The 27,743-nt window shown below is 37.8% G+C and overlaps 1 long non-coding RNA gene across 1 annotated transcript in view; it reads left to right on the top strand.

Annotated features, from left to right (window-relative positions):
• The first annotated feature begins 6,333 nt into the window (after nucleotides 1–6,333).
• Nucleotides 6,334–27,743, top strand: part of LOC106919364 (uncharacterized) — a 44,617-nt gene continuing 23,207 nt past the window's right edge. Inside the window, exon 1 of the long non-coding RNA XR_001418607.2 lies at nucleotides 6,334–6,402. This is a non-coding gene — a long non-coding RNA (uncharacterized LOC106919364). The remainder of the gene's footprint in view (nucleotides 6,403–27,743) is intronic.

Genomic DNA, 27,743 nt, shown 5'->3' with positions numbered 1-27,743 from the left:
TGTCTTTCCTTCTCACTCTCCTCTTTCATTCCTTCACTCTTTCAACACACCCTTCTCACTGTGACTTAAAGTAATGGAGATAAATTTACAAGCTCCCGTGCAGGTAGCTCCACACACACCCGCACACACACCGTCATGCACACATTTTCTGTGTTGCCGGTATTAAAGCAGATTTGAAGACGTTGGCTTCAGCTGCGTGGAAGCTTCAAAAGAAAGATATTCAAAAAGGGACCTTTTGGTTACTATGGCAATGACAGAGATATGAATATGACAGGCTTTCTAGTAAAATGAAGCCAGATTGAGCACATCTCTGCTCAATTATACAGTACCTGTGTCGAGAGCTCACTTTATGCACCAACTCTCATGCTCTCTAATTCTGTGTGTGCCCTCTTGTTGCACTGCTTTATGATGCACACTCAAATACAACCTCAATATAAATGCATTGCCGACATTTTTATTTGTTTTGTGCCTGGCAGTATTTCCTTTTATAAGTGTTAGGACATTATTTTATTTTAATTTGAAGTCTGTTGTCATTGATTTATATTCTCTGGTTGGATTTAATGATGACTGACTGGGCATGATGCTACATAAGAGGCTTTCGGGAGAATAAATATAGATTATGATATTAGGACAGTAAATCATGCTTGTGCTGTGTGTAAAGTGTTATTGCGCTTTTCCCGTAAATAAAGCTGGGCTGAATCTGTCAGAAAATCTTGACATCCTTTTGTCTTCGGATTCAGTTTTAGTCACTTTAAAGTAAGCTGCTGGGTACCAATCTTCCCTGTAAGGTGGCAGTGGCTTTTAACTTCCTCCGAGAGCATACTGTGTTCTGACATTCTGAGGATGAATCAGCACAAACGGGGCATGGAGGGCAAAACCTTGAACTAAAAGTTGAACTTTCTCTGTCAGGCTTGTGGAAATGTTGACTTTTATCAGAGATTTAGTGAAGGCTCGGTTGGGGAAGAACTTGACTTCAGCATTTCATGACAATCAGAACTTTACAATTACATTACAATCATTTATTATTGCTGTCATGCAGTTTTTTTTTTCCTGACGGCAACAAATATTTTGTTTTGTTCTAAACCCAAAGAGATTGTGCAAATGCTACTCAGGCATGAGATAACTAGGTTAAGAAAACTACTATTTTCTGTCAAAAACATGCATAGCTCCATTATTTGTTTTTAGATCTATATCTGACTCCACAGATACAGTTACTATTATCAGGTGATTTTTTTTTATTCTTTATTTAGTTTTGCAGTGCCAGGCTAACACTAGAAAGCTTACTTCAGTTTTGATAATGATTTGTGGTTAAACTAGAACTTGAAAAAAATGCTTCTCCTGGTTTCAGCACTGGACTTACTCACCAGTAGCATTATTTTTAAAAGATTTATAGCAAGCTACTGATTCTTAGTTAAAATAAGTCACATTTTCAGGTGACACACATCTTTCTGAATTTTCCTTTCCTTTCCTTTTTTTTTGTTCAAATGGCATATCACGATTTTAATTTTAACCCCACAGTTTTTAAGAAACAAAAGCAGTTATATCCAATAACTATAGGTGCGCTCAATCTGAGATTGTAGGGTATGCTGCAAAAGAATGTAATTGAAGTGTTTCTGCTTAAAAAAGCCCTCCAAAAATCTCAAATGTCCCTGTGACCTTGTCAGTGTAATAGAGTAGGTGGTGCATGCTGCATGAGCATCAGTAAAGTTACACTGATGGTGTGTACGTAGGCTCAGTCACAGGGGAATGATAGAATAGTGTTTCAGGGAGCAAGCAGCAGTGGGACTAAAACGGGTGCTAGACGTTTCTCTATGCACTTGTGCGAAAGAATGAGTATCAGTCCTTAAAAGTGCAAATAACGTTTTCAAGTACCTTCTTGAAATGGCACTCTTAATATGAATTAAATCATGTTGTGAGAAGTTGTCCAAGCGTAAAATAAGAATTCTATATTGGATATTCAAGTTATTGTGGACTGTATGCAGGAAGCAAATTCTGGAAAAAATTAGAAAAATGTAAATGCAGAAAATGTTAAGGTAATTGATCAGGTTCGCAGAACAATTGGGGTGAATGGTGAAAATTGCAAGTCCGTGCAAAATTTGCAACTGTGAAGTTCTTTGATCATTCAAATTAGTTTTGTCAAAGTCATTAGAGACGACATTTTCTTCATATTTAATTTTTGACAAATTGTGACAACTGCTTTAGATCTACTGAGGATAAAGGTGTTTTCATTTTTAGAGGAATCAATTGTAAAACTGGTGAGACTTTTCACTCAAAGCTTCATATATGAGAGGATAAGTCAGGGGATCAGCAAGGGCACCAAGATAAGTCCACTGGAAATTATTAATGTCAGATTTAAATGTCACCTTAGTCTGCAGGTATTGATGCCTTTCTACTGAAGCCAAGTTCTCAAAACTGTCTAAATAAGTTAATATTTCCTTTTAGATTGCAGGAAATGTCTGTCTGCTCCTGAAATCCTCTACAGTCTATTTTTTTTAAACATCTTTTTTTCTCAGCAAAATCAGAAAATATCCAGTGTGGAACAGAATGTGATTTGTCCACTCATATATAATTAGTTGCATAAGTTGATTGCTATCTTAGTTTCCATTTCACAAACGCTTTCAACTAAAGCACAGAGGTTTTGCTCAGCTACAGGTCAATTCACCTCTTTGCCAATCCATATTCTCACTTTGTGTCCATGTTTAAATATTTCAGTGCAACCTGGATCTATTTTGTAGGAAGTGTTTTGTATCTATATACTGCTGGTGTGAAGAAGTATCTTCTGCATAAGGGATTTCATCAGGTTATGCTTTTTTTCATATTGCAATTAAATGTTTCAGACTTCCAACAAATTTTTATATCAAGCTAAGATAACTTTAGTGAATGCAAAATAATCAAATTTTTAAGGCAAAAAGTTGTTCAAGCAAACAAGTAGAAGTAGAATGCCTAGAAGTTGTGCACCCTGGTAGCAAGTTGGTGTGAAACTCACAGCATTTCACAAAATCACTTTCATATTATCCACAAGCTAACATGGTAGTGGTTTTTATTTTTGCTCTCTGCCAGAAAATCCTGAAGGACGATATCTGGTTTATGACCTCAAGCACTCTTTGGTTATGCAGCAGGACAATGATCCAAGGCATACCAGAATATTCACTGGTTCAAAATAAAGTTTTAGATGACTCAAAGTTTTTCTAAATGTGAAAATGTGGTTAAAAGGTGATGATGATTTCACAAAGGTGTGTCCACTGCTTTCTAAATGCTGTTGAAAGAGCTGATCAAATTCACTAACCACATCTGACTTTCAACATTTTGATTAGGCCACATTTGGAAAGCAAAGATGGATTTAAAAATATCATTGGACCTCTAAAATTAGGCTTTTAGGCATTTATTTATGCAAGTTATATCTGCAATATTTTTTTCCTTCAAGTTGTGGACTGCATTTTAACTGGACCAATGTACTTGGATTGTTTTTGGAGAAGATTTTAGTACATTTGCTTGGCATTGTTCCCCAAATCATCACCTTTTCACCACAGTTGGCATCAGGTCCTAATATGTTGTTTGGTTTTTGCAGTGCATCTTGTGGTTGATTCAGGTAGATCATTGCAAATATAAGTTGTGCAGCCATGATCTTTTTACACATATATGGCAATGTTTTGGCACAAGTGTTACTTGTTCAAGATTTTTCTCCTTCAACATTGAATATTTAAGCGCTGCAGTCTTATGCTTTGGTTCAGTTTGACAGAACAAATGTAATGCATTTTTTTCGACTCGTGTATAATCCTTTTTACAGTAGGGTGGACTTCTCAGCGTTAGGGAAATGAAAATCACTTTTCCCAGATTAATGAGCAGCAACAATTGCCTCTTTGCGGTCACTGCTGAGGATTTTCTTTCTTGAGTTGTTAACACACACCTGCATGAGGGTGTAAATTCCTTTATGGACTGACTGGATGTAGTGACTAAATGTGATGTGATGCAGTATCATGTTTTTTTTTTTTAGCTATTTCTCTTGGAATGCATAAAAGTTTGGATTCCTTTTTCTTAAAAAATAACCCCACAAAAAAAAACTAAAATTCTTATTTTTACAAGGAACACAAGAAACAAAATACAATTAATAAACTCACCTGGCTCACATTTCAGTATTTCACCTTGAAACGACAGACTTGGCGACCATCTGGAAAGACCATATGTCCTCACACTTCTGAGTCCAATGAGAAAAGAATTTCAAGGCTCTTTGGACAAATTAGCATCACTGTTCACACAAAATGTCTGTGGGTGTGCTTGGAAACATGCATTGTTTGCTTTATTTTGAAAGCTTGCTTGGTTATGTTCCAAAGAACAAGACCTGCCAAACCTTTTGCTTCTTCTAGGGTGGTTCATAACTAAAACGAAAGTGGGAGTCTTTATGTAATACGAATTTTTTTCTTCAAATATGCTTTAATGAATAACTGGACTCTTGATTTTCTTATTTAAAACAAACAAAACACAGACAATTTGTGGTCCTCTTATCATTACACCTCACCTGCAAATGTAATAAACACATTTCTACAACAGTAACTTCCATGTCCAGCCAGGAAATTATGTGAAACATGCAGAGGCATAGCTCTTTGAAAAAAGTATTCACACCCCCAACATTTTGGTTTAGATTCAAATGCTATTCGTGGTAGAAAACCAACACTAAACATGATCTTAAATACACCATTTCCCTTCATTTGGGGGTGGTATTATGCTGTGGAAAATCTGGTTTGAGTTGACTGAAAGAGCTAAATGCATGAAAATGCTGAAAATGTTTCAGAAATGCCCAATTAAGAATGTGGAGGTTCATGACAAAATGTGTAACAGTTCAGCAGCTATGAATGCTTTTTCCAGGCATTGTAGTAATACATCTTAGCCTGAATCTATAAACCTACAAAAGCAGGAACAAAAAAAAACAAACAAAAAAAAAACCCACACAGTCGACAGCAAAACCTTTTTTCTGCTGGTGGTGGCTGTGTGCTTCAGGCAGTTCTCTGGATGACTGGTGGTGGCCGGAATAGGCTTTGGTCATTTGTATTCCCAGTGGGAGGAAAAATCCATTTCCAACAAGCATCATAAAAAAGAAACCAAGAACAAAAAGAAAAAAGCTAAAAGGACAGACAAAAGAACAAGGCAAAACAGTGAAAAGTGCCATGGAGCCCAAAGAATCACCAAGTGAATTATCAGAGGAGGCGTTGTGATGCAAAGAACTAGGCTGTGGTGTGTCTAACTCCGCCCACATTGACCTTGCTCAGACCTCCTGAATTTATCCATTCACAGAGGATTGCACACACACACACAAAACAATACACGCCATGATTGAAAACCACCAGGAGAAACTGTTGTCAGGGGTCCAAACTCTAACTGAATGCATTCCTGACTTCCTTCCTGTTTTCACTTGTCTTTTGTAGCAGAGTGAACAACACCAACTTTGATTCACAGACTGTTCTGTTTCTCCTCTCCATCTTTGTTTTTGGTGTGCACATGCTTGAGTGTGTAGGTGTGTGTGCTTGCCTTTTGACGCAGGGTAGATTTGTCGATTTGGACCCCCACCATTCGCACCCCTGAGCCAAAACACACTGCACTTTTGTTCAAGCTTGCCCACTTGACTGTAGAAATAGCACTTTTCTTTCTCCACCTTAAGAAACAGTGACAGCAGAGTGTGAATTTGCACTGAAAGATACAGAAAACTGCGTTTACTGCATTTTTATTAATTTTTTTGTAATTTGGATGGAAACTGACAAAAGCCACCATTTTTGGCTGATAATACATGCATAATGTAACACACAGCATAATCATTGAATGGAACAGTGCGATAATCATAACTTTCTTAATTGGTTCTGCTGGTGGTTCATGTGTAAAATGTGCCATTTTGAGTTTACTAATGTGTGCTATGATATTTGAATAATTCCTTTGTTATATTTGTTGCTGCTTTGATGACCAGCAAATGGTACCATGGTAAAGTATTTACACACTAAAAGGTAATGCAGTGAAGGTTAAAGTCGACTCACCTCTGTTATGTCACTGATTTGATTTGAGAGACAGTCGCATAACTATACTGTAAACTGGGTGGTTAGAATGGAGAGCAATATATAAGCCTAGTTTGAGAAATGCATTGTTAATATGAACATGATACTGTTAACACTTGTCTAATGCAACACCATGTCTTTGCTTGAATTTCGATCTACAAGCTGCGGATTACAACAGGACTGTATTTGGCATTTCTCCTATACGGCCAGATATGAGAAATGCCAAACAGCTTTCGCAGGTGAAGACTTCAGTGTTGTAAGCCATCCTTAACTTTTGTAACCTTTGGTATTTCAGATCTGCTGTCTTGGGATCAGACTGTATGGTGTGTTGTCAGACTTTTCCATCTAAAGATTGGAAGACAAGGTTGGTGATTTTTTTTGTTTTGTTTTAATTTTCCTGACTTGCCACAGATTCTCAATTGGATTGCCTGTTTTCATTCTGCTGTAGTTTTGGTTTCATACCAGAAATGCACATGCATATAGGCCAAAAATATTTAGCCTTAATGTCTTCCAAATGTACTGTCTTCCAAGTGGCTTGTGGCTATCTCTTATCAGGACTCCTTATGGTGCCTTTTCAAAAAATGTCTTTCTTCTTGCCACTCCTCCATATTGCCCCAACAAACAACTGTCTTGTCAACAGATTCACCCACCTGAGTTATGGATCTCCGTAGCTCCTCCATAGCTACCATGGATTTTGGCCTCTGAAGTATGCAAAACATCATCCGTGATTGACACGTTTTATGTGCTCTGTGTCGTCATGCTTAAAAAGCTCCCTTGTTTCATCACTGTATTGTTCCGTGAAGTGCCAACATATTCCATTCATAAAAGACAAACGCTGCATGCATTAAGCAAAAAATTCACTTTTTTCTCAGTAAAACATCTCGGAGCCAAACTCTGATGTCCATCTGTCAGTGTGTTCATAGGGTTTGCAGAATGACAGATTTCATACACAGTGGATCCATGCAAGAGTTTGGAATTATGGAGAAATTTGGTACAGATATTCAGAGTCTGTCAAGGGTAAACACTGTCATCCACCGATTCAGTTCGAAACAGATGACACATGGCTTTGCACAGACATTTGCACACATTTACATAAAGCATTTGGGAGTTTCAGTGACATGGATTACCATAACATTTGGTATCGGAATGAAATGTGATCTATGAAATGTGATCTAGGAAGACCTCAGTTATTATCTCTCACTTTATAATATTACGACCATGTTGGCATTTTCATTTGAAGCAGGTTAGTATTCACTACAGGGAACATAACAGGTTTCCTTTCATTTTAAAGCAAAAGATAAAAAAACCCCAGGTAAACAGAACATCAAATCTTCCAGCTTTCTCCTTACACTTGACATATAATGTTTAATTTCAACTTGTCTCCTGCTAAATTTTCAAAAGGTTTTAATCAGAACACATTGTTCCATTACACAATTCCTGTTCCTATGCACTTCAAAATGAAGACGATAGGCTCAATTTTGCTGCTGGAAGGTTTCATATGAAACCTGCATCGACATTTTTAAGGCCGAGCTGCATTTTGAAGAGCCATCGCTAAATGAATGACGACAGCAGGGTGACCACCAGCCTTTCATTCGTTCAGCCTACGGCCCATTCACACACTTCCCCACACAGACTCGCCCCACACTGCTGACCACAGACAGTAGGGATATGATTGTGACTAGAGAGGCTCTCTCCATCCCTTTCTTTTTCCTCAGTTATTCTTTACCACAAACACTTTACTCAGTCCGGTACAAAGAGGACTTTGTGATGGAGGGAAGCCAATGTCTTTCATTGTACTCCCGAGCTTTGTCTCAACATCCATGCACATTGGGGATCTTTCAAAGCCATTATTAGGAGACTTGTGATGATGAATCACAATTTTTTTTGCTCAAATTCAACAAAATGGAAGCTTTAATAAGATGTTGAAGGAAAAAAATTTAACAATGGGTATTCTCTATACGTCCTCTCTTTCTTCCTTTTGTCATCTGCCACTCCTTCTCTGTATCAGTGTTCACATCAAAGCAGCTGACAATGACCCCTTTCTTTCCCGCCATTGTGGTTCTTTGTCTTCTCCCACTCTCAATCAATGTCCACAGCATGTCACATGGCCAAACACGCTCTCAGTGGCCTCCCAGTGTGTTCTCATCAATCTGTCTCCTTCTGTGAGGAAAATGACAAGACATAACTGGCAGAAAAACAAGGACATTCTATTATTGGATAAAACCATACAGGATTTAAATTTTTTTTTTTAAACTGTCAGAGGTTCATAAACACTTGTGAGAAGCATTGGGGTCACATTGATCTTAGGTCTTTCAGCCATTCTTTTTTCACAGTGGATTCTATCTGAATCCACATAAAAATCTCCACCTTTTTATGTCAAGGTGATTTCTTTTTTCTGCCAGCATATTGCATCAGGATAAACTGAATACTACCTAATTGCTCAAGATGTTGATTTTACTTCTTCTTTCAGATTCTTTTTTTTTTTTACATGTCCCTACTGAGTTAAACCAGGTTTTCCTCTGGTTTGATTTTGGAGCATATCCCCCCCCCAAAAAAAGAAATCTGCTAATCATCTCATAATCTTTGGGAGTTTGAGGAACTTTTTACTTTAGTTTTAGATTTGTCCCTCTTGGCTTTCCATATTCAATTCCCTCTATAGTTTTAAGGTTCTTTGTACTTTCTCTTCTGTACTTTAATATGTAGTATGTTCTTTTTATATTCTTTGGTACATGTGTAGTCTGTTAGTCGTGGTGATGTCACAGTCTGTATTGAGTTTTTTTGTGTTTCTAAGTTTGCATCCTAGAGTTTACTGTCTAGTCAGTGCTAGTTCTCTGTTCCCTGATTTACGCAACATCTTCCCTCTGAATCTCGGCTTCCTGCTCTTCCCAGACGTCTGTCATCTATTCATTCACTCAGCTGTCTTGCAATCAAACCCCTCTGCATAAATACTACTTGTTTTTACCTGTCTTTCAGTGTAGCTGATTGTTTTTGCCTCTCATTGGTCTTACAGTCTTATTCTTTTTTTTTTTTTTTTTTTTTCCCTTGAATTTGCACACCTGTATATTTTAAAGCCGTACCGTGAAACATACAGGAGCTGTGGGTCTATTTATTAGCTTGCAGTACTGATTCAAATCAATTGTGATCGCCTGAATGAGTGTTTTGCATGCCTGACTAAAACCTTCAAATCTCACTATTCCCCATGACAACAGTGAGTCATCTCTTTCTGTGGCTTACAGGAACACGCATGCACGCAATTCTTGTGTAAATGGCACTTTCTGGGTGCTGACAGGCAAACATATCCTTGTTCTGTGACAGAATGTTTGAATGTAGAGTTTTTGTTCACATGCATACATGTACCTGAGGTACAGACTAACTATAAATTCATGCAGGTTAATGTCCTTAGTTTTTTTCTCTTTAAAAATACAACTTAAAAAAAACAATGGAAAAGGCGCTTTTGCGATGCATTACGCATCATTTTATATAAAGAAACAATTTTGACGGTTTTTGCTTTGACAAGTTTAGCAGTTTAAGTGTTCACTTAGTGGTTATGGCGTCAAAATAGCAGATAGGTTGACATTTTTGCATCTTGTTGCAACAAAATGGAGAGAGAGAAAAAAACCCTCAGCGAAAATAAAATAAAAATTCAACCGTTTCTTTGTCTTGTGTTTTCCCCAGGAGGCAGGCCATCACATTCATGTCAGTGGATGTATACTGCTCACTCGCCCACAAAGATGACAAAATGTTTGAATTTGAAGTTATTTTTTATTGTTTAGTATTAAGGTAAAGAGAAAAACTATGACATAAAATTCATATTGGTTTTGATGTTTGTAAGGGAATTATAATAGTGGATATTTTATGGAAAAATAAAGGACATGGTTTCCTATGATTAAACAAAATTAACCAAATCAGAAAACCAACACATGGGAGTTGATAGGTGTATGGATATACAACAGTAATAGTTAATTATGATTTGTTAATGTGTTAATGGCATTAACACCTCACCCCCGTAATTAATTATGGAATAATTAATAATTAATTACGGCTAATTGAAAGCTGAGCTGCAAGAATTTGACTACATGTCTTTTGAAATTCAATATATTTCCAACTATTGTATCCAGACAGTCCTTTGTCATTGCAAAATTTAAGTATTTATATAGAGACGGCAATCACTGTTCAATATATAGTTCAGAGCTATGCTATAAGCACAGGTATACATGTTGTTCTTAGCAGAGGAGAAATGTCTGTATTACATTGTGAAAAGTTGTGTGCAAATCAGAGCCAGGATTAATTAACGTCTTTTTAAAAAGGCCACATCTACCTCAAAAGGGGTGAAGCTCCTAGCTGTTTGACTCAAAATTTAAAGATATATTGGTGTGAAACCAGGTTTATTAAATCTGAGACGTCTTGTTGTTTGTACCATGCATTTGACTGATTTTACATGAGTGTTTGATCACATGGGTGAAATGACTCATCTGTGGCTTACTGCTTGGAGGACCAGGCATCCATTCTCGCTTGCGTCTCTCCTCTTACTGCTACGAAACACTTCCCACACGCACCCCACACAGAGCCAAGCAATACTAGGTCAAGCTGTCCATGTGTCATTAAAAATGGATAACCATTTGACTTGCCGAGACTGGTGTGTGTGAGCAAAAGTGAACGCGTGTGTGATTTATTGCGCTGCCACTGAGGAAATAAAAAATGTCCCTCATTCCCTGATCCATTTTTGGCAAGATGCTGGCAGGTATGAGCAGGAGATTAGACTAACATGTGGGTGTGACTGCAGGTTAGTGCTTTTAAAATGTGTATAGGTGATGGGGGGGGGGGGTTCTGTGTGGATTACAGTAATCTGTAGGTGAGAGAGAGGAGGAGAACTTGGGCAAATTCAGCCAAAATGGAAGGTGAGACAATTAATGCATTTCTCTAAAATTGAGCAAAAAGAAGAGGGAGAAGTAAAGGACAAGTGGGTTGTAGAGAAACTGTATTAGATGATGAAAGTACTAGTCTGATCAGATATTAAAGATTTTTGTTTGGCTGTAGTGAAGCAAATTGATAAAATATTTACCAGTTTGTGGACGTACTTCACCATTCTACTGTGCTTCTTTGTGATCATTCCACTGCAATTTATACATGTAGATGCATTGTGTAATACTAACAAAACTTTCTATAAAGACTTACAACTCCGACCTATTTTCAATTGTGAATTCAGCTATCAGTAACAATAATTCTCAGTCAATAGATCAATCGATAGTCTTCTTACAATCCTTTTTAACAGAGAAAGGATTGTAATGCAACAAATGCAACTAAAATACCCGCCTGGTTCTTATTGTTGGTACTGCTACCTCCCTATTTCACAAAGAAAGATGTACAATGTGAAAAGAGGATGCAAAGGTACAAATGACAGAGAATGTCTTGACCAAAAATCTGCTTCCACCACAGGAAGATCAAGTTAGCCTCTGCTAAATTTAAATCAAAGTACAGATCAGTCCATCAGGAGAGGAAACCAGCACAGATGGAGGCTAATGTGAGAGATCACATGACAGAGAGAGAAAATGGAGGAAAATGAAAGCATTCTTCTGTGTTGAAGGTGGTTGTGACTTGTGTAATGAACAATTTAAAAGATGTTCCTTTAATCTAGGCTACGGTATGCAACATAAGAAGCAAATCATTAGGAAAGACATTCTTGGGATATAATCATAAAAAAAGTAGAACTTTTTTCTTTATTTTGCAGGTTTATTTTGTATGAAGATGCTGATCCCTGCCACATTGTATAAATACTTAAACCTAACTTCAATCGGAAGTCCATTTTTCTATGATGAAATTATTTGCAAGTTCACTCATACCTATATCGCCAATCTTCCCACAAGTGGCTAACTTAACAAACTTACCAAAAGGTCACAGCAAAGATGCTAAGAGAAATTGGAGAAAATCCTTAACTTGACCTTCTCTAAGTACATCACTTGACTTTCTAAATGTTAGTCCATGACAGTACAGTTAAAATAAGAACGAGGGTTAACGTGTCTCGCATGAACAAAATAACATTGTGCACTGAAGTACCTAATGCAATACCTTAATGCTGTGCAATCAAGACAAATGAGATAGGAATGGAGCCCTGCAGTGTACAATTCTTCTTGTTTTTATTTCCACTCACTTCTTTCAAAGGGTTGCCAAGACAGTGCCTCGTCTCCACAGAATGAATCTCGCAGTTTGCACAATTACATCTGAACAAACAACACTTATGAAATCAAAACAAAGCTGTTTCCCCATAACAACTCTCAACTTATTAGTGCAAACCAGTTAACTTGACCCATCCTCATTCACCTTTTGTGACATACCTCCAGTTTGTCCTATGACTCCAAGCATGTGAAATGTCAGGAGATCAAGTTGGGATGGACGAAGGCAGACGGCAGCAAAGCTAGGAAGGTAGATGAGATTTGTCCAAGGCACTGACATTTTTGAGAAGGAAAATGTGAAATATTGGCTGACATTTGTACTCCGTGTGTGTGAGGGAGAGCAAGAGCGTGTGTGTGTGAAGACACTAGCCTGGGAGCAATGAAAAAGAGCGAGGCGGTTGAAGATACAGCAGTGTTGTCCTCTTTCTGCATGCATGCTGTCAGAAAAAATTATTCTGTCATCCCAGTTCATATGCATGTATTGGACAGTTAAAGAGGTCACTTGTCATATTGAAGTCCAATGACTTGTTTGGAAAGATACAATAATAGCACCTCTGCAATACAGTGATGCACGATTTAATATGTAGTTTCATACATGCGGGTAAAAACGCAGTGTAATATCAGCAGAGACAGTAATTACCTTGCTGGCCTCTAACCATTTTGAATACAGCAACATGTTCTTTAGAATTAGAGCACTCATCCTAGCTTGTGATCTTTGTGAACACTGCAGTTTACCTTCAGCTATTGGATTATGCAGTTAATACAGAATGATTTGGTGCAATAATCCCTGTGTGGATGAAAACTATTCTCTTATATGCTTTCATTCGACTTAACCATGTTCTCTTAGATTTAAACTGCCTTTATTTCCCCACTACGGGGAAATGTTGGGTTTTGAGAAACGGGGCTAGGCCAAGGTTATACGAGGACTCAAAGAGAATTTAATTTCTGGCTGCTCTTCACCAATTCAATCAGCTTTTTAATGTAGATTTTGTGGAATCTGTGAGAAGGGGCAAAGAATTTTTATGACTGTATGTGATCACACAGATTTTAAAGACATGGACAACTAAAACAACAATGATGATCCACTGGGGTGTACCAGTCAGTATTACAAATAGAATGAGACTATATGGAAAAGTTTCATAACCATTTTGCGTGGAAAAAAATTCCACTGCTCCACCTGTATATGACAGAAATCTACGGTGGCCGACAGGTGCAAATGCGCAGAAAAAGAGAAAACATGCAAACAAAAGAAAAGACACCCCCCCGAATCAAATGCAGCAAACAAAAAAGAAAACACCCCCGAATTAGAAAACACCCCCGAATCAAATGCAGCAAACAAAAAAGAAAACACCCCCGAATTAGAAAACACCCCCGAATTAAATGCAGCAAACAAAAAAGAAAACACCCCCGAATTAGAAAACACCCCCGAATTAGAAAACACCCCCGAATTAAATGCAGCAAACAAAAAAGAAAACACCCCCGAATTAGAAAACACCCCCGAATTAGTAAACACCCCCGAATCAAATGCAGCAAACAAAAAAGAAAACACCCCCGAATTAGAAAACACCCCCGAATTAAATGCAGCAAACAAAAAAGAAAACACCCCCGAATTAGAAAACACCCCCGAATTAGAAAACACCCCCGAATTAGAAAACACCCCCGAATCAAATGCAGCAAACAAAAAAGAAAACACCCCCGAATTAGAAAACACCCCCGAATTAAATGCAGCAAACAATCGGTCCCACGATTGGCTGCTCCGGCGCAAATACACTTTGCTTTGCTCAACCAAAACAGCAGAAGATGCCTTCAGCACTGCGGAATATTGTTGATCGGATCGACGGACTACTGACGTGAGGGCTCGACAGACTTTTCGCAAGTAAGATGGACATATTACTGTGTATTTTTGTGATTAGAATATTACTATACTGTATTTATGTCCACTGGCGAAATACCAGCTAATGCTAGCTATAGTGCTTGGTGTTCAGCCCCCGCTCTGACAGCTAACCGAGATTCCGTAAATCTTAAAATGTTTCAGTCATTCTCCAACATTTAGATTATCTGATACAAGAGCCTACTATAGAAATGAAACACTATTATAAAAATCATAACATTCACCAGCAAAGTTTACACAGATGACATTGGCTATTATTTAATTATTTAACTCAGTCAACGTAGGATAACTCGAAAATGTCCCGTTTTTGTTTTGAAGGTTTCCTACGACGTGAGGAAGAAGGAAGAGACAGATTCACTGCACAGCACGGATGAATCTCGTATCGGATTTTGGACCCAATCTCAGCTGCTGAATCACTCTTAAACCAGAACTCGTAGGCTGGAAAACATTATATATATATATATATATATATATATATATATATATATATATATATGTGTGTGTGTGTGTGTGCGTGCATAATCATGCATAGCCTAATGTATATTATTCAGTATTAATGATTATTTATTTATGTTTGTATACTTATATAAGTATGTACTGATAAGACGAGAGCGGTCCATTAGGCGTCTGTCCTTTTATTATGTCTATGTGAGAAACGGCCCGATCTACAGAAGACGGATCCTTCGAAGGCCACGAATATGGACGACCAGAAGAGAGAAGCTGTAGCCTCCGGCTAGCTGCCTAGCCTCCATCTCGGCGTTATGTTGCTTAGCAACCGTGACAACGTGAAGCACAGAGCAACGAAGTAAAGAAAACGGACTCAGTTGTTTTTTACTCTTTATTTCTGTATTATTCTTCACCTTTTGTAATAAAGGTTGTTCCATAGTAAAAAGAAAATCTGTCTGATTCTAAAATGTTTAATGTATACAAGGGATATTATTCATTTTCAAATACTCTCCAGATCTCAGGTAGTAAGACATTACAGTTAAATAAACTATGTTTGAAGGCTTAACTTTAATCAGTCAAACCCATTTGCTCAGGAATAAATTAAATACTTTATTAATATCTACATGGAGCGCCCGGCCAGCTGACAGCTTGCGAGTGAAGCTGGCTGTTAATGCAGCGGGAGAAGACATCTCCGAAAACGTCGGAGCAATATTGGAAGTAGGTGATTTATTAATGAACCGAGCAGATATTTCAGATCTATACATCTACATTCTCGCCTAAAAACATTGTAAAAAATAATTTTGTGTAATTTTAAGTGTAATACAGCAAAAATTATTTTGTCGCCATTGCTGCTTTTCTGAACACCCGCTTTAAAGGATGCAGAGCCTGAATTCGGACACAGCTATTTTTTGTTAGACTCCCCATAGTGGTCTGGAGCACTTCCGTTTTCAACACTTTTTGTTTGCTGCATTTCATTCGGGGGTGTCTTCTTTTTTGTTTGCTGCATTTCATTCGGGGGTGTTTTCTAATTCGGGGGTGTTTTCTTTTTTGTTTGCTGCATTTAATTCGGGGGTGTTTTCTAATTCGGGGGTGTTTTCTTTTTTGTTTGCTGCATTTAATTCGGGGGTGTTTTCTAATTCGGGGGTGTTTTCTAATTCGGGGGTGTCTTCTTTTTTGTTTGCTGCATTTCATTCGGGGGTGTTTTCTAATTCGGGGGTGTTTTCTTTTTTGTTTGCTGCATTTAATTCGGGGGTGTTTTCTAATTCGGGGGTGTTTTCTTTTTTGTTTGCTGCATTTAATTCGGGGGTGTTTTCTAATTCGGGGGTGTTTTCTAATTCGGGGGTGTTTTCTTTTTTGTTTGCTGCATTTAATTCGGGGGTGTTTTCTAATTCGGGGGTGTTTTCTTTTTTGTTTGCTGCATTTGATTCGGGGGTGTTTTCTAATTCGGGGGTGTTTTCTTTTTTGTTTGCTGCATTTAATTCGGGGGGGTGTCTTTTCTTTTGTTTGCATGTTTTCTCTTTTGCTGCGCATTTGCACATGTCGGCCACCGTAGAAATCAGTTAACACTCAAATTGAAACAATGTGACAATATTTGACTATGAAGCACAGCATAACTTAGCAATTCCTCTCCCCACTTGTCCCTGTGCAGTTGTAGTCAGCTGGGTGAAAGAAAGCTGCAATAAATTTCCCTCACTATAAAAACTAATTCAGCTTTTTAGAAATATTTTCACACGTCTGACAGGTTTAAAAAATTCATGGGGACATCTTCCTTTATGCCGTCTTTAAAGCAGCTGAATGCTTTTCTGATTTAATCAAATGTAATTAGATCATGTTGCATATTTTTGTTTTTGAATTTTGTGTAAACACTGAAACCAAGAAACTGTGGATTATTATTTTTTCTATTATCATTTCCATTACTTTGCACTGCATTACTGACATTGAATTGCCCTTTGTGAATAAAAATATCAGTCCAGTCTCTGGTAACATGTCTGGTAATATTCAGCTAGATCAATAGAAAATCATAAGCATAATCGGCACAGTATCACTGACATCATAACTACTCAAATGTCTGGAAATGATGACAATGGGCTGCAGTGGTTGGGAATACTGCCTTGAATGAATCACTGGAGACCATATAAAATATAAAGAAACAACTGAGTGAGAAAGATGGTCATAAAGCACCCAAGACGACTCCATGAACTTGAAGCACAACCTGAGACACTGAACACCAGCTCAGCATGCTCAGTGTTATGAAGCATTTTTATCTTTTACTAGATTAAAAACCTTCTATCAAAATTGGGGTCAAACATTACTTTGTGTCCTCTGACGCATGGTACCGCATATCTTGCATTACAATTTGATGTAGGGCTGCAGGGGTGCTGCAAGGTATGCTGGGATGTGTGTATATGATAACATTAGGAAGGCATATTCAGCAACAAACGCATGCAATCTGAAATTCCTTCAGGTAATGCCGTGGTGCAACCTGACTAAGTACATTATCATGGGAAAACAAGACACTAGATGGATGTGTAGAATGCTAAAAATAAGTGCCTAATACTAGAAACCAATGCAACTAAACAGTCTTTGAATATTTAAAACAATATAGAAGCATTCAGGTTGTGCTGGACCCATAAAACAGTCAAGGTCGAGTATAGTAGCTTTCATACAACAAGTGGTTCATAAACTGACTCTGGGACAAGCACAGTAGTAATATTACAGTGAAGAGTTCTCAAACTGGTAATGCAAACTAAATCCCGGTGAAAGGTATAAGCTAAAAATGTGCAACACGCATTTCTTTCAAAACCTATCAGAGAAAATCACTTTTCTTGGTCATTGCTTTACTGGTTTGAGGATGGGCGGGACAAATATGGAGCTGGCCTCCTAGGGCGACTTCTACTGGTGCCATTGTTCCCACCCCCTCCTCTCCAACATATGCAACACTTCTAATAGGGTTTTAGGATGTGTGGATGATCTGCCTTGCAGGCACGGGTGGGGAACTTTGCAGTGTCCCCCGTCCTCCACCATGTTTGACTCTGTCCTGCAGCTCAGTTTTAATGCACTGGAGGTCTTAGGAGTCTATACCAAAGCTTCAATTCCAGTGTTAATGGAACTAAGACACAGACTTGTGTCCATAGCAACATTTCACACTGATGCACACAGTGGAGTGGAGGGGCTGGACTCTAAGGATTTTATGTAGTCCTATTCTGCTCTGGCCAGTGTCTATGCTGAATTAGTGTTAGCTGGTGGGGTGGGCCACCAGCCAACTCTAAAGGGAGTGTGCGGATTGGGGGGGAAAGGCTCCCTTTGGTGGGATGCTGCTTGTGTGGGATCTTGGGCCATGCCTGGAGTATTGGGCTCCTACTTCGTAGTCTATGTGTCCCCGTGGATTGCCATAAGGGGGTCCTCTTGACCCTCCCTTAGCTCATCCAGTGAGGTGGAAATTTACCCTCCCTGCCCTTGTCCTTTTAGTTCCATTTCTGTTCTGCAGTGGTGGGATAGTGCCTGCTTGATGTATCTGGGCTCTCCTGCTTGGTGCTGGGCAGTCTTGCTGGGTCCTGAGCAAGACTGCCCGTCTAAAACAGTAGATGGCTGTTTGGCTGGATGAACAGGACTCTGCACCCTTCCACTCACCTTGTTCCTCTTTAGCCTAGGGTTTCTTTGCTGTTGACCTTTCTCCGTGTGGGGGGGGTATGGCTGCCCTGTGGAGTGGTCTTGTGTCTGTCCACCTGCGGCTGCTGCAGCATTCCATGGTTGGATCCACCTGTCCTTTGCAGCTCTCGGGTGCTGTGGGTTGCAAGACCTTCCACTGCTCTGACAGTTGTGCACCTCCTGGCGACGATGTAGTTCAAATATATCCACGCAATACAAACACAATTATTTCTACACATGCGATCACCCTCCCTGTTTTTATGTGACCTAAATCTTAGCTGCAACTTTGTGTGTTTGTTTGGGAAGTTGCATTGCAGTGCAAAACCTATTGCCTTTTGTGTCTCCAGCAATTTTTCTGAGACACTAAGTAAATAGGAATCAAAAACGATGGATGTAGTCAACATGTTAAAATACCACAGAACAGAAACTGAGAAGAGAAGCTTTGCAACTCTTGAATGATTCCCTCTTCTAATTATTTAGCTGTATCCTGCTGGTGCAACAGTTCAGTTAGTCCCTGCCTCAGCTGCCGTCTCTCCGGGAGAAATGTGTCTGCCACAGCTTGCAGCCGAGTGGAACAATCATGCAGTCGCACCTCAACAACAGAAGGGGCCCGCTGTCTGTGTTACAAACCCATCTTTTCAGTTGGAGGCATCCTAGTGACGCAGTGGGATGCAGCACAGAATGAATTTTCACAGGCTGAGGATTTAAATCTGCCCTTGTCTTGACTTTTCTCCTCTATCCATACAAAATCTTTTAAAGTACTGTGCTTGGATTATAATTTCGGACTCCTTATTTATTATTCAGTTATAGTTTTATTTTTATTTTTTTAAGATTTATATATATATATATATATATATATTTTTTAATAGATATTAGCTTTCCATCAGTTTCCCTCCTATCTTTTTGACCTTGCTGCAGCAAATTCCTTATCATTCTGCTTTCAGCCACCTGTGTCAACACGGTTGAATTCATCTGTTTTCATTTTCCTCCTCTTCCTGCCTTTATGGCAGTCATAGTATCTGACCAAAAAAATTAGGGCTCCCCATTTTCTTTACATTTCTTAGTTTCATCATTATTTTATGCTTTTCATTTATCAGTTCTTACCTTTTTATCATTTCTCCAGTGAGTATGCATGCGTTTTATTTTGTGTGTGTGGATAGAGAGAAGATTGTGACAATATAATCAGCCTTTCAGCCTCTCAAAAGCCAATTATGGCATTGTGGACAGAATATTCTCTCCTGCGACATTTTCATCAGCTGAATCTGGACTGATACAACTGAGCTGAGTTCTTCTGGGTTGGACGTAACATGGGGTGGGAGAGGGAAAACTTAGCTCAGTCTGTGGGCTTTTGATAAAACAAAAAGGCTAATATCCTCAACATGCCACAGTTTGTTGTGATGTTAAAACGTAGAACGTCTAAATCCTTTGAGTCTCCAGTTTATGCCTTGATTTCAAACCAAAAAGGTTTGAGTACCTGAATTGGATTGAGACAGACATAAAATCTGGCTTGCATAGCTGCAAAATAAAATTAGTCATCTTTCCTTAACAGAACAAGGGTTAATCAAATGTCTTTTCTGTTTAACCATATTTTATGATAATGCTATTTTGGAAAGAAAATGCAAAGCTTTACATTTCAAGGTAAATAACACCATTATGTTTTGCTGTTATTTTAAGAAATTGTTTATTCAGACATTTGTGCATATTCCTTACTAAGGAATAAATTATTTCCTTGCACAAAGAAAATTTGATTTGCAGATTTATTAAGCTTTTATTCAACATCTTAGTTTACAATTAACTTGAATTTCTTTTTTTTTACTTCTCAGTTCCCAATATTACTTGCTACCAGTTTTGCAGAGAGACTCGCACAAAAAGATGCAGTGATTATGGCGGTATGAATGAATGTGTGTATCTGTGCGTGTACTTGTTTTACTTAGGCTTTCAATCAACTGGCTAAGTGTGTGCCTGAGCAATAAACATGGACTAGAAACACTCTGTCACTGCATTGTTACATATTTTTACCCTCCTAAGAACAAGTCCAGCTGTTTTGTAGGGTTTTTGGCAATCACCAAGGCAACCTTGCTGACTTTGTTGTTTTGTTTTTTGTCTCCCTTAATTGCCAGAGATTCTTGTCGTTGATTTCGTAGCCAAATTGTTGAACGCTGTTTGAAGCTATTATACCAATAATAACAACCATAATTCATGGACACTTTCCCTTTTTTAAAAATAATATATTTAAGTTCAGAAAAGTAACAAAAAATAGAACTTCATCAGGGCACTGACGACCAGTGGAGACTAATTGGGGTTTCAATTAGAGTTCCCTTTGCACCGAAGGGTTCCTCCTTTGTGTCTAATTAAAACCTCCAACTCTGTTTTAACTAGAGGAGAAAATGGGATGTATGGTTGAAAGGTGACAAATGAAGGAATAGACAAATGGATTATAGGGAAGAAAAGATAGCACCCTATGTTTAATGGCAAAAATAATGGAATGTGGATATTTCATAGATCTAATTAAATATATAGATGGATATTGAAGCATTAAGAGGCGAGATAATGAAAAAATGTTGAAGCATAAAACATTTGGACCAAATGGGGAGTGGGAGAGAGGAGATAAAAAAAAAAAATATTGGCTAACTGGGAGCAAGAATGTAGCCGGAGGTGGAAGAGAAGCCTATGATAAAAGGGAGGGGTGCAATTTGCTTGAATCTTAAAGAAAGGAGGATGGAAATAGAAGAGGACGCGGCAAAGAAAGATCACTGCACTCTAATGATCAGACTGCAGTGTGCACAAGATTGTCTGTGCTCGTGTAGGGGAGTTGCCATGGTAATAAGTGGTTCTCATTAGAGGCAGTCCATCAAGTAGTCAGCAGCAGGTGTCCATCTGGGGCCCTTTTACTTAAACTCGCACACGCACAATTATCTAATCAGTCCATCTGTAATTGGACACAGCCACATTACTAATGTTGCCTATTCTTAGATTTTCTTTGAGACATTTAATTGTGACATATAGAAGATAGACTATCACAAAACCATTTTACCAGACGGCTGGGTTCTTATTGTAAAGACCACATTCTAGTTATAGTGGAAAAATAACATTATACACATCTGTGTTTTTGAGAATATCTGAAATGCACCTTTCAATGAATGTAAACATTTGAATTTGTATGCATGTGCCTACTTATTCTCTTCCTTTTGTGAGAACTTTTAAATTAGTTTTTTAGGAGTACCAGGGTTTTCTACTGTTGTAAAACTAAAATCTGAATAGAAAGATATCTGAAACTTGCGAACGTTTTCATGTTTCTGAAAGGTTTTCAGTCAACTTCAAGATATTTTGATTATAAAGGGTAAAAAGAAAAAGGATGCTCTACAAAACCTTTTAAACTGAGGTATTATGTATTTTCCAGGTACCATTTTGTAGCACAATCAAGTAACTGTCGACATCAGTTGTTTATAAAAATGCTGTATATGTCAAATATAACTTGAAAAATTTGATTTTGCAATAAAAATGGTCATCACAGCAGTGCTGCTCTGTGATGCCATTTACAACTAACTGAGAAGTAGATTCTTTAATAAGTGCAGCAGGCTCACAGTTCCTCCAGGTGTTTGCTAATTGCAGCTGCCGCTAGTCTGGTGGAGCTGAGTGGTAGATAATTATAGTTACTCACTTATTTAACATGCTTGTAAATGTCGCTTGTGTGCACTTGCAGAGAAGAAGATTTGGAAAGTCAGCAGTAACAAAGGTTTCACAACAATTAGAATAAGGTATTAACTTAAAAAACTAAGTAAAAATTGTCAGTTTTTTCTTGCATAATGTATATTCTCATAGTGGGATTTGGTCACCATTGGCAACCATGTCTTCATTTTTGTGCTATTCCCAAACACCATATCATGAGATGGTGTTCCCCAGAGTACTGGGTAGTAGTAGAGTGTCTGATTGGTTTCCATGAAGATTTCAAGTGATTAGCTATGAAAGGTGGAATTTCCTAGACTTGTGTTTTCCCAGCACATAAATCAAAGTAGTAATAAAAAAAATTATTTATGGTTTAGCCATTGGTGCGTCTAGTAAAAATGATTGTGTATTTTTTTCTTCTGAATTCAATATGAGGTCACTCCAGAAGTGAAAGATGGAAACTTTGCCAGAATCTTGACCGCAGTTATTTCTTAGGTTTTTCAGACTCTTTCCTGCTTGTGTCAAGAGGCTTAATGCTGAAATCTTAGTGCTTCTGACATAAAACCTAGAGATCCTGAAAGAGCAGGTTTCTCTAACAGCACCTAATTTCTTGGGAGCTGCTATCCTACACATTTTAATGTCAGAATTGTGTTTTACATCCTTACTTACAGATTTTGTTGTTGTTTTTGATATCGTGAGTCTATGAAAGTAGAAACTGCAACAGCACAGATTTTGAAATGGTTAAAATCTTGTGTGCATTAGGAAATTACTGAAATACAAGTGCTATGAAGAAAAATTGCAAATTTAATGGCTAGATGCATTTTGGGGAGTTTAAATTTTTGATGTAATTGGGGCCCTTAAAAAAAGAAAGGAGTGTTGATTTTGGCCATCTGGTCCATTACTGCTAATCAGGAGCAAATGATTAATCCTTAATTATGGGAAGCAATTTTGCTAATCAGCAGCTACATGTGTGTTTTTCTGTTTGACTCAACTTATTTTCTGATTCAGGCATATCAGGTAAAAGAAAATCATTTGATGGAAATGAGAATAAGTCCTTCTGCGACAACCTGACCAAGTAAAATCAGAAGGGTCTCCCTGTTAGCAGCAAGCAGATCCACCTCTTATTGATTGTACATACATAAATGCAATAGAAAATTATTTAAAATGGAACTGAAGGATATATTTTATCGAATGCCTGTTCATCCCTTTCTAATGCCACTCTGGACAACTGCCTATGTGGACCATATCAAAATGCAGTCATAATTTAAAAATGTCAACAAATGACTTGGAGATAAAAATATATTAACATTATCAAGGCTAATGTTTTCTTTTTATATCCATTTAGTACTGAGTGGTTGAATCATATGTAAACATTTGTTAATATTCCATCATTCAAACTTCTCAATCTACACAGGTGAACTGAAATAATACTGTGGGTGAAAATAGTTCCCACACTAACTCTGTGAATCAATGTTGCAGGAAACTCAGTGGAACTGAGCCACAATAAAATTGCTGTTATAATTTTTTTTTGATTGCAAATATTTTGCTGAAACTGTCCTTTAGTTCTCTATACAGGCTGGTATGTAGCTTCTAAACTATTTTGAATTGAGTATTTTTCAAACTTTACTTGTGACTCCTAAACAAAGTCTTAAATAATGTGTAAGGCAGATTTCACATTGTCATCCATATATAGTGATGCACTTTAAAACTGGTAGTTTTAAAGTGCAGCACTAAAACTACATGTTTTAGTGCTGCTAAAACATGTAGTTTTAGCAGCAAACTAAAGCTACATGTTTTAGTTTGCTGTTCTACATGTTTTACTTCTTTTAAAAGAACTTTAAAACTTGTAGTTTTAAAGTTCTTTTAAAAGTATCAACTTTGAAACAATTGGAGAAAAAACATCTAAAATATGCGCATAGGTTTAAAACAACCCTAAATTCTATCATTAAAAGCAAACCACAATCTCTTATTAAATGATTTTAAAATCTTTACGCATGTAGTTACAGCGCAAGTGTCTGTTTAATTTTAAACATAAAAGTTGCTGTTTACCTGTCGAAGTGAACTGTATTCATAGAGTAAAAACATATTGAATCCTTATATAACAATTTTTATCATCATCTTTTCATATCATTGACTATGTGTTGATGAATAGATTGGCTCCAAGCTGTGGAAAGATGGAAAGGGTCTTTTGAAGTGAAGCAAAACCTCAATCCTCACAATGATTTTAGCAGTGTAGCAGCATAAAGCTCTGAGATGGAAATCAATATTATGAAAGGAAAGATTACATTTTATAGCTCCCCTCGTAAATCCAGCATGTATGATATTTAATTGTTGAATCGTAAAAGTAGAGAAAAGAAAAACTGAAGGTCTATCCGTTCTTTGCGTGTGCCTCTCTTTGGTTTTGTTTTGAAAGTCTGTGGCTTCACTGCATATGTATGCCCATCCACCCACAAGCATACAGCGCACACGGGGAAACAGTGATGCGGAGATCCTTCATTGAGCGTGTCTCAAGCTCAGTCGAGCATTCACTGCTTCCAGTGACCTAGAAATGAGTGACAAGGCAAACGAAAGCGAAAATGGCCTCTTCTCTCCCCAAGGTTTATGGATTCTGTCATGTTGGAATAGGTGGTTGTCTGTTTAGAGACGAGCCTCCACTTTACACAAGAAAAATACTGAACGATCCCACACGGACGTGAAAGCTCTTTGAAACTTCAGTGAGGCTTCAAGTGGTTTGGAAACCACTGGAATGAATTTAAAGATATTGTCAAATATTAATAATGCTAACGCTGTTACAGTTGCGAGTCTTTTTGCGTATATCTAATATTTACTCATCTAGAAACTGAAACATTTGTCCAGTTGTCTTTGCGACGTAGCTGAAGTTTAATTGGATTGGAGGAAGAACATTTCTGAATGTTAATTCTCCAGTCTTGCCACAGATTCTCCAGGCTTTGAATTTTGACTTTGTCATTCTGGCACAAGATATTAATTTGATTTATGAGCATTTAATGCATTCATATCACTGTACAAAATATTTTCTAAACATCCATCTGGCTTTTTTTGTTTGTTTTTTGAGAAATTATACAATGGTATTCACATTCTCAGGCTTTTTCCCCCCTCCTTTTTTTTAAAGCATGTAAAACCCTTGTGGCTTTTTAAGACATAAAAACAAGCTTGCATTTGTTTTTACGATCATGTTACTCATGGTTAAGGTAGATAATACTTCCATATGGTCTAAAATAAAAACTTTCCAAAGGATCTGTGGTAATTTCTAACAACATTTACTGGCAGACTACTCCAGAAGTGACCAAGTTTCTCCTTGTGCCCAAAATCTAACTGCAGATTAGAGAAGTTGAGCTTCCTCAAGGAGGTTCAATTTTATTATTTTTTTCCCCAGCCTTTTAAGCTTCCACTAATTAAGACCTCTAAAACCTCATCTAAATGTATCATGACAAAGAAGTATTGATGAGTTTTGGGAAAGTTAACCTTCATTGATTCTCCATGCACACTCTATCCCGTTCAAAGGATTTGCATATTTTTAATCAAAGACTGTCCTCTCACTCATTAGAGGACAGGCTTATTGACTGAAAGTTGACAGCAAATCCACAGTTATTTTACTTCTACTTCACAATGTACAGAAATTAATGCACATAATTTCTTCTGATGGCAAAAAAATTTATATTTTGTGGACGTTTTTAAGTTTTAAACATGCGAAAAGTGGGCAGAGCCATTCGTGTTGTGAATTTAGATTGAATTTTGACATTGTTAAAGGCATTTAAACACTAAATGCTGCTAACCAGGGCAACATGAATGTATCTCTGAATGAGACGTGAAGGTGTGTGGGGGTGTGTTATAGTTGAATAGTAGCCATGACAACTAACGTAATCACAAGTCCCAGGAAAATTAGGTGGCTGTGCTTACAGGTGCAGCGATTAAAACCCATCTGCACAGTTTCACCCCTGTCGACTGACGGGGTGAGGTTAAGGGGACAGACGAAGTGTCCTTGGTGGGAACAAAAAGCGCTCTTCAACATCCCAGCACACAAAAGGATACAGCGTGCCTTCTCTGTTAGCTGTGCTAACATGCAACTAGCTGACAAATCAGAGAGGTGGTCACATATCCGCTGGTTCTGTGCCACCCCTTTTAAACCTGCTCTTCAGTAGCAGCATTAGGTTTATGTTTGGCTTTTGTCAAAACTTTTAATTCATGACAACAGCTTATTATCTGGGTGAAACTAAGCTACCTGTATTTCTCCATGTTGTTGCTGAAGTTACTGAATGAATAGTGACATTTTCTTTAAACTTAAACGTTTCTTTTTACAGGAGTTCTCTTCCCTTTTACGATTAATTTCGCACGCACGAGACTTCCAACTATCCAAACATATTTCTCTATATTTTAGAGTAAAAGCAGCTCTGCAAAAGCTCTAATGAAAAGGCTTCTTAAATGTGAGTTGGCAACTTTACACAGCTCAGCATTTCGTCTCTGAATAAATCCCATTCCATCCGCTGCTCGGACAGTCAAATATTTCTCGTCTTTTCCGCCATGCTGAACAGTGGCTGAATTGTGATGCTAATATATGGATTTATTCAACAGAAGTGCACACATTTCAGTGTTTTCCGACTAGTTGGATCAAACTGTTGCGATTAAAATGTATGAGAGGTCAGAATTGCACTCAGATGAGGAAAATGTGTTGCCAGGGGAAATCTAACAAAAGACAAACTCGACGTTCTATACATTTTCAACAAGTCACATAAAAAAAACAACAAAAAAACTCGTAAAAGCCTAATTGTAAACTTCGTAAATAGTTTCAAGCTTCAGTTCTCTGGTTTTTGAATGACAAATATCTGAATTTCAACAGTCTGTATTTTCTCTGTATGCTTTAAAACTATCAAGTTTAGCTTTTGTATTATGAAGGACAAAAAGGCACTAATTTCTGCAAACCCATTTGTATTGTCTCAATAAGAGGAAAAATGTGAACAATAGTTTTCTTTCAGTGTTGCGCAGCATTTATCTCCACCAACCTTCCTCTTCTGTTAGCATGACTTGCCTTCCAATGCTGTGAAATGATATCCTCGATCACAGCAGGTTAAGAAAAAAAGGTAAAAGTTTTAAAGCAGGGTAACTTGAAACCCTGGTTGCCATAGTAACCATTCATAAAGCAGAGCCAGGAAAAACCTTAGCCCATAAGCCAGATTGCTTGGCTTGGAAGTTCTTGTTTTTCATGAATTCCCTCTTGGACAAACACAAGTGGGAGTAGAACCTGCTAAAGAATCGCACAAGAATAAATCTGAGTAGTTTGAACGTCTTTTCAGGCAACATTTAAAATCCAGAGTTAATCCTATGCTTAGAGGAATGATTGGAATAAAAGGAATCGTGTCTGAGTATTTGTTTTGAAGTGTTAATTATTCAATTAAATCAGATTAAAAAACCCCAAAAGATTAAGATCTAGATCTCACACTCGTCCCTCAGGGCAAAAATAGTAGCAGATAAAAGGTGAATAAAAACTGACGAGCAGAAAACTGTTGCACATTTTTACTAAATTAGGACATCGTTACAAACTGAACACCATTTTCCCAATTTAGTCACACTATCGAAAGACACCTACTCTCAGACATAAGCATGTCTGCTGAAAGAGGCAGACAGAAAGCAAGGGGTTGCTGATTGAGGCTGATTGAGCACGAACAAGTGCACCGGCAGGAGGCCAGCTGTTTTTTTGGGCAAATTAGGGAGATGAGAGGCACTTCGCCTGTCAGCGTTTCTGGGACAACGTCCCATCTTTACACACATACTCACTTGTGCACAGATACATAAATGCCTGTGAGACAAGACTTGGATACTGCAACATCCCATAAAAGCATCAATTGTGGCAGATCTAAAAGAAAACGA

The sequence above is a fragment of the Poecilia mexicana genome, unplaced genomic scaffold (genome assembly GCF_051168715.1).
Source record: "Poecilia mexicana isolate PSO_F unplaced genomic scaffold, ASM5116871v1 scaffold_23, whole genome shotgun sequence".
In the NCBI taxonomy this organism is placed as follows: Eukaryota; Metazoa; Chordata; class Actinopteri; order Cyprinodontiformes; family Poeciliidae; genus Poecilia; species Poecilia mexicana.
This window is presented reverse-complemented; position numbering and strand designations above follow the sequence as displayed.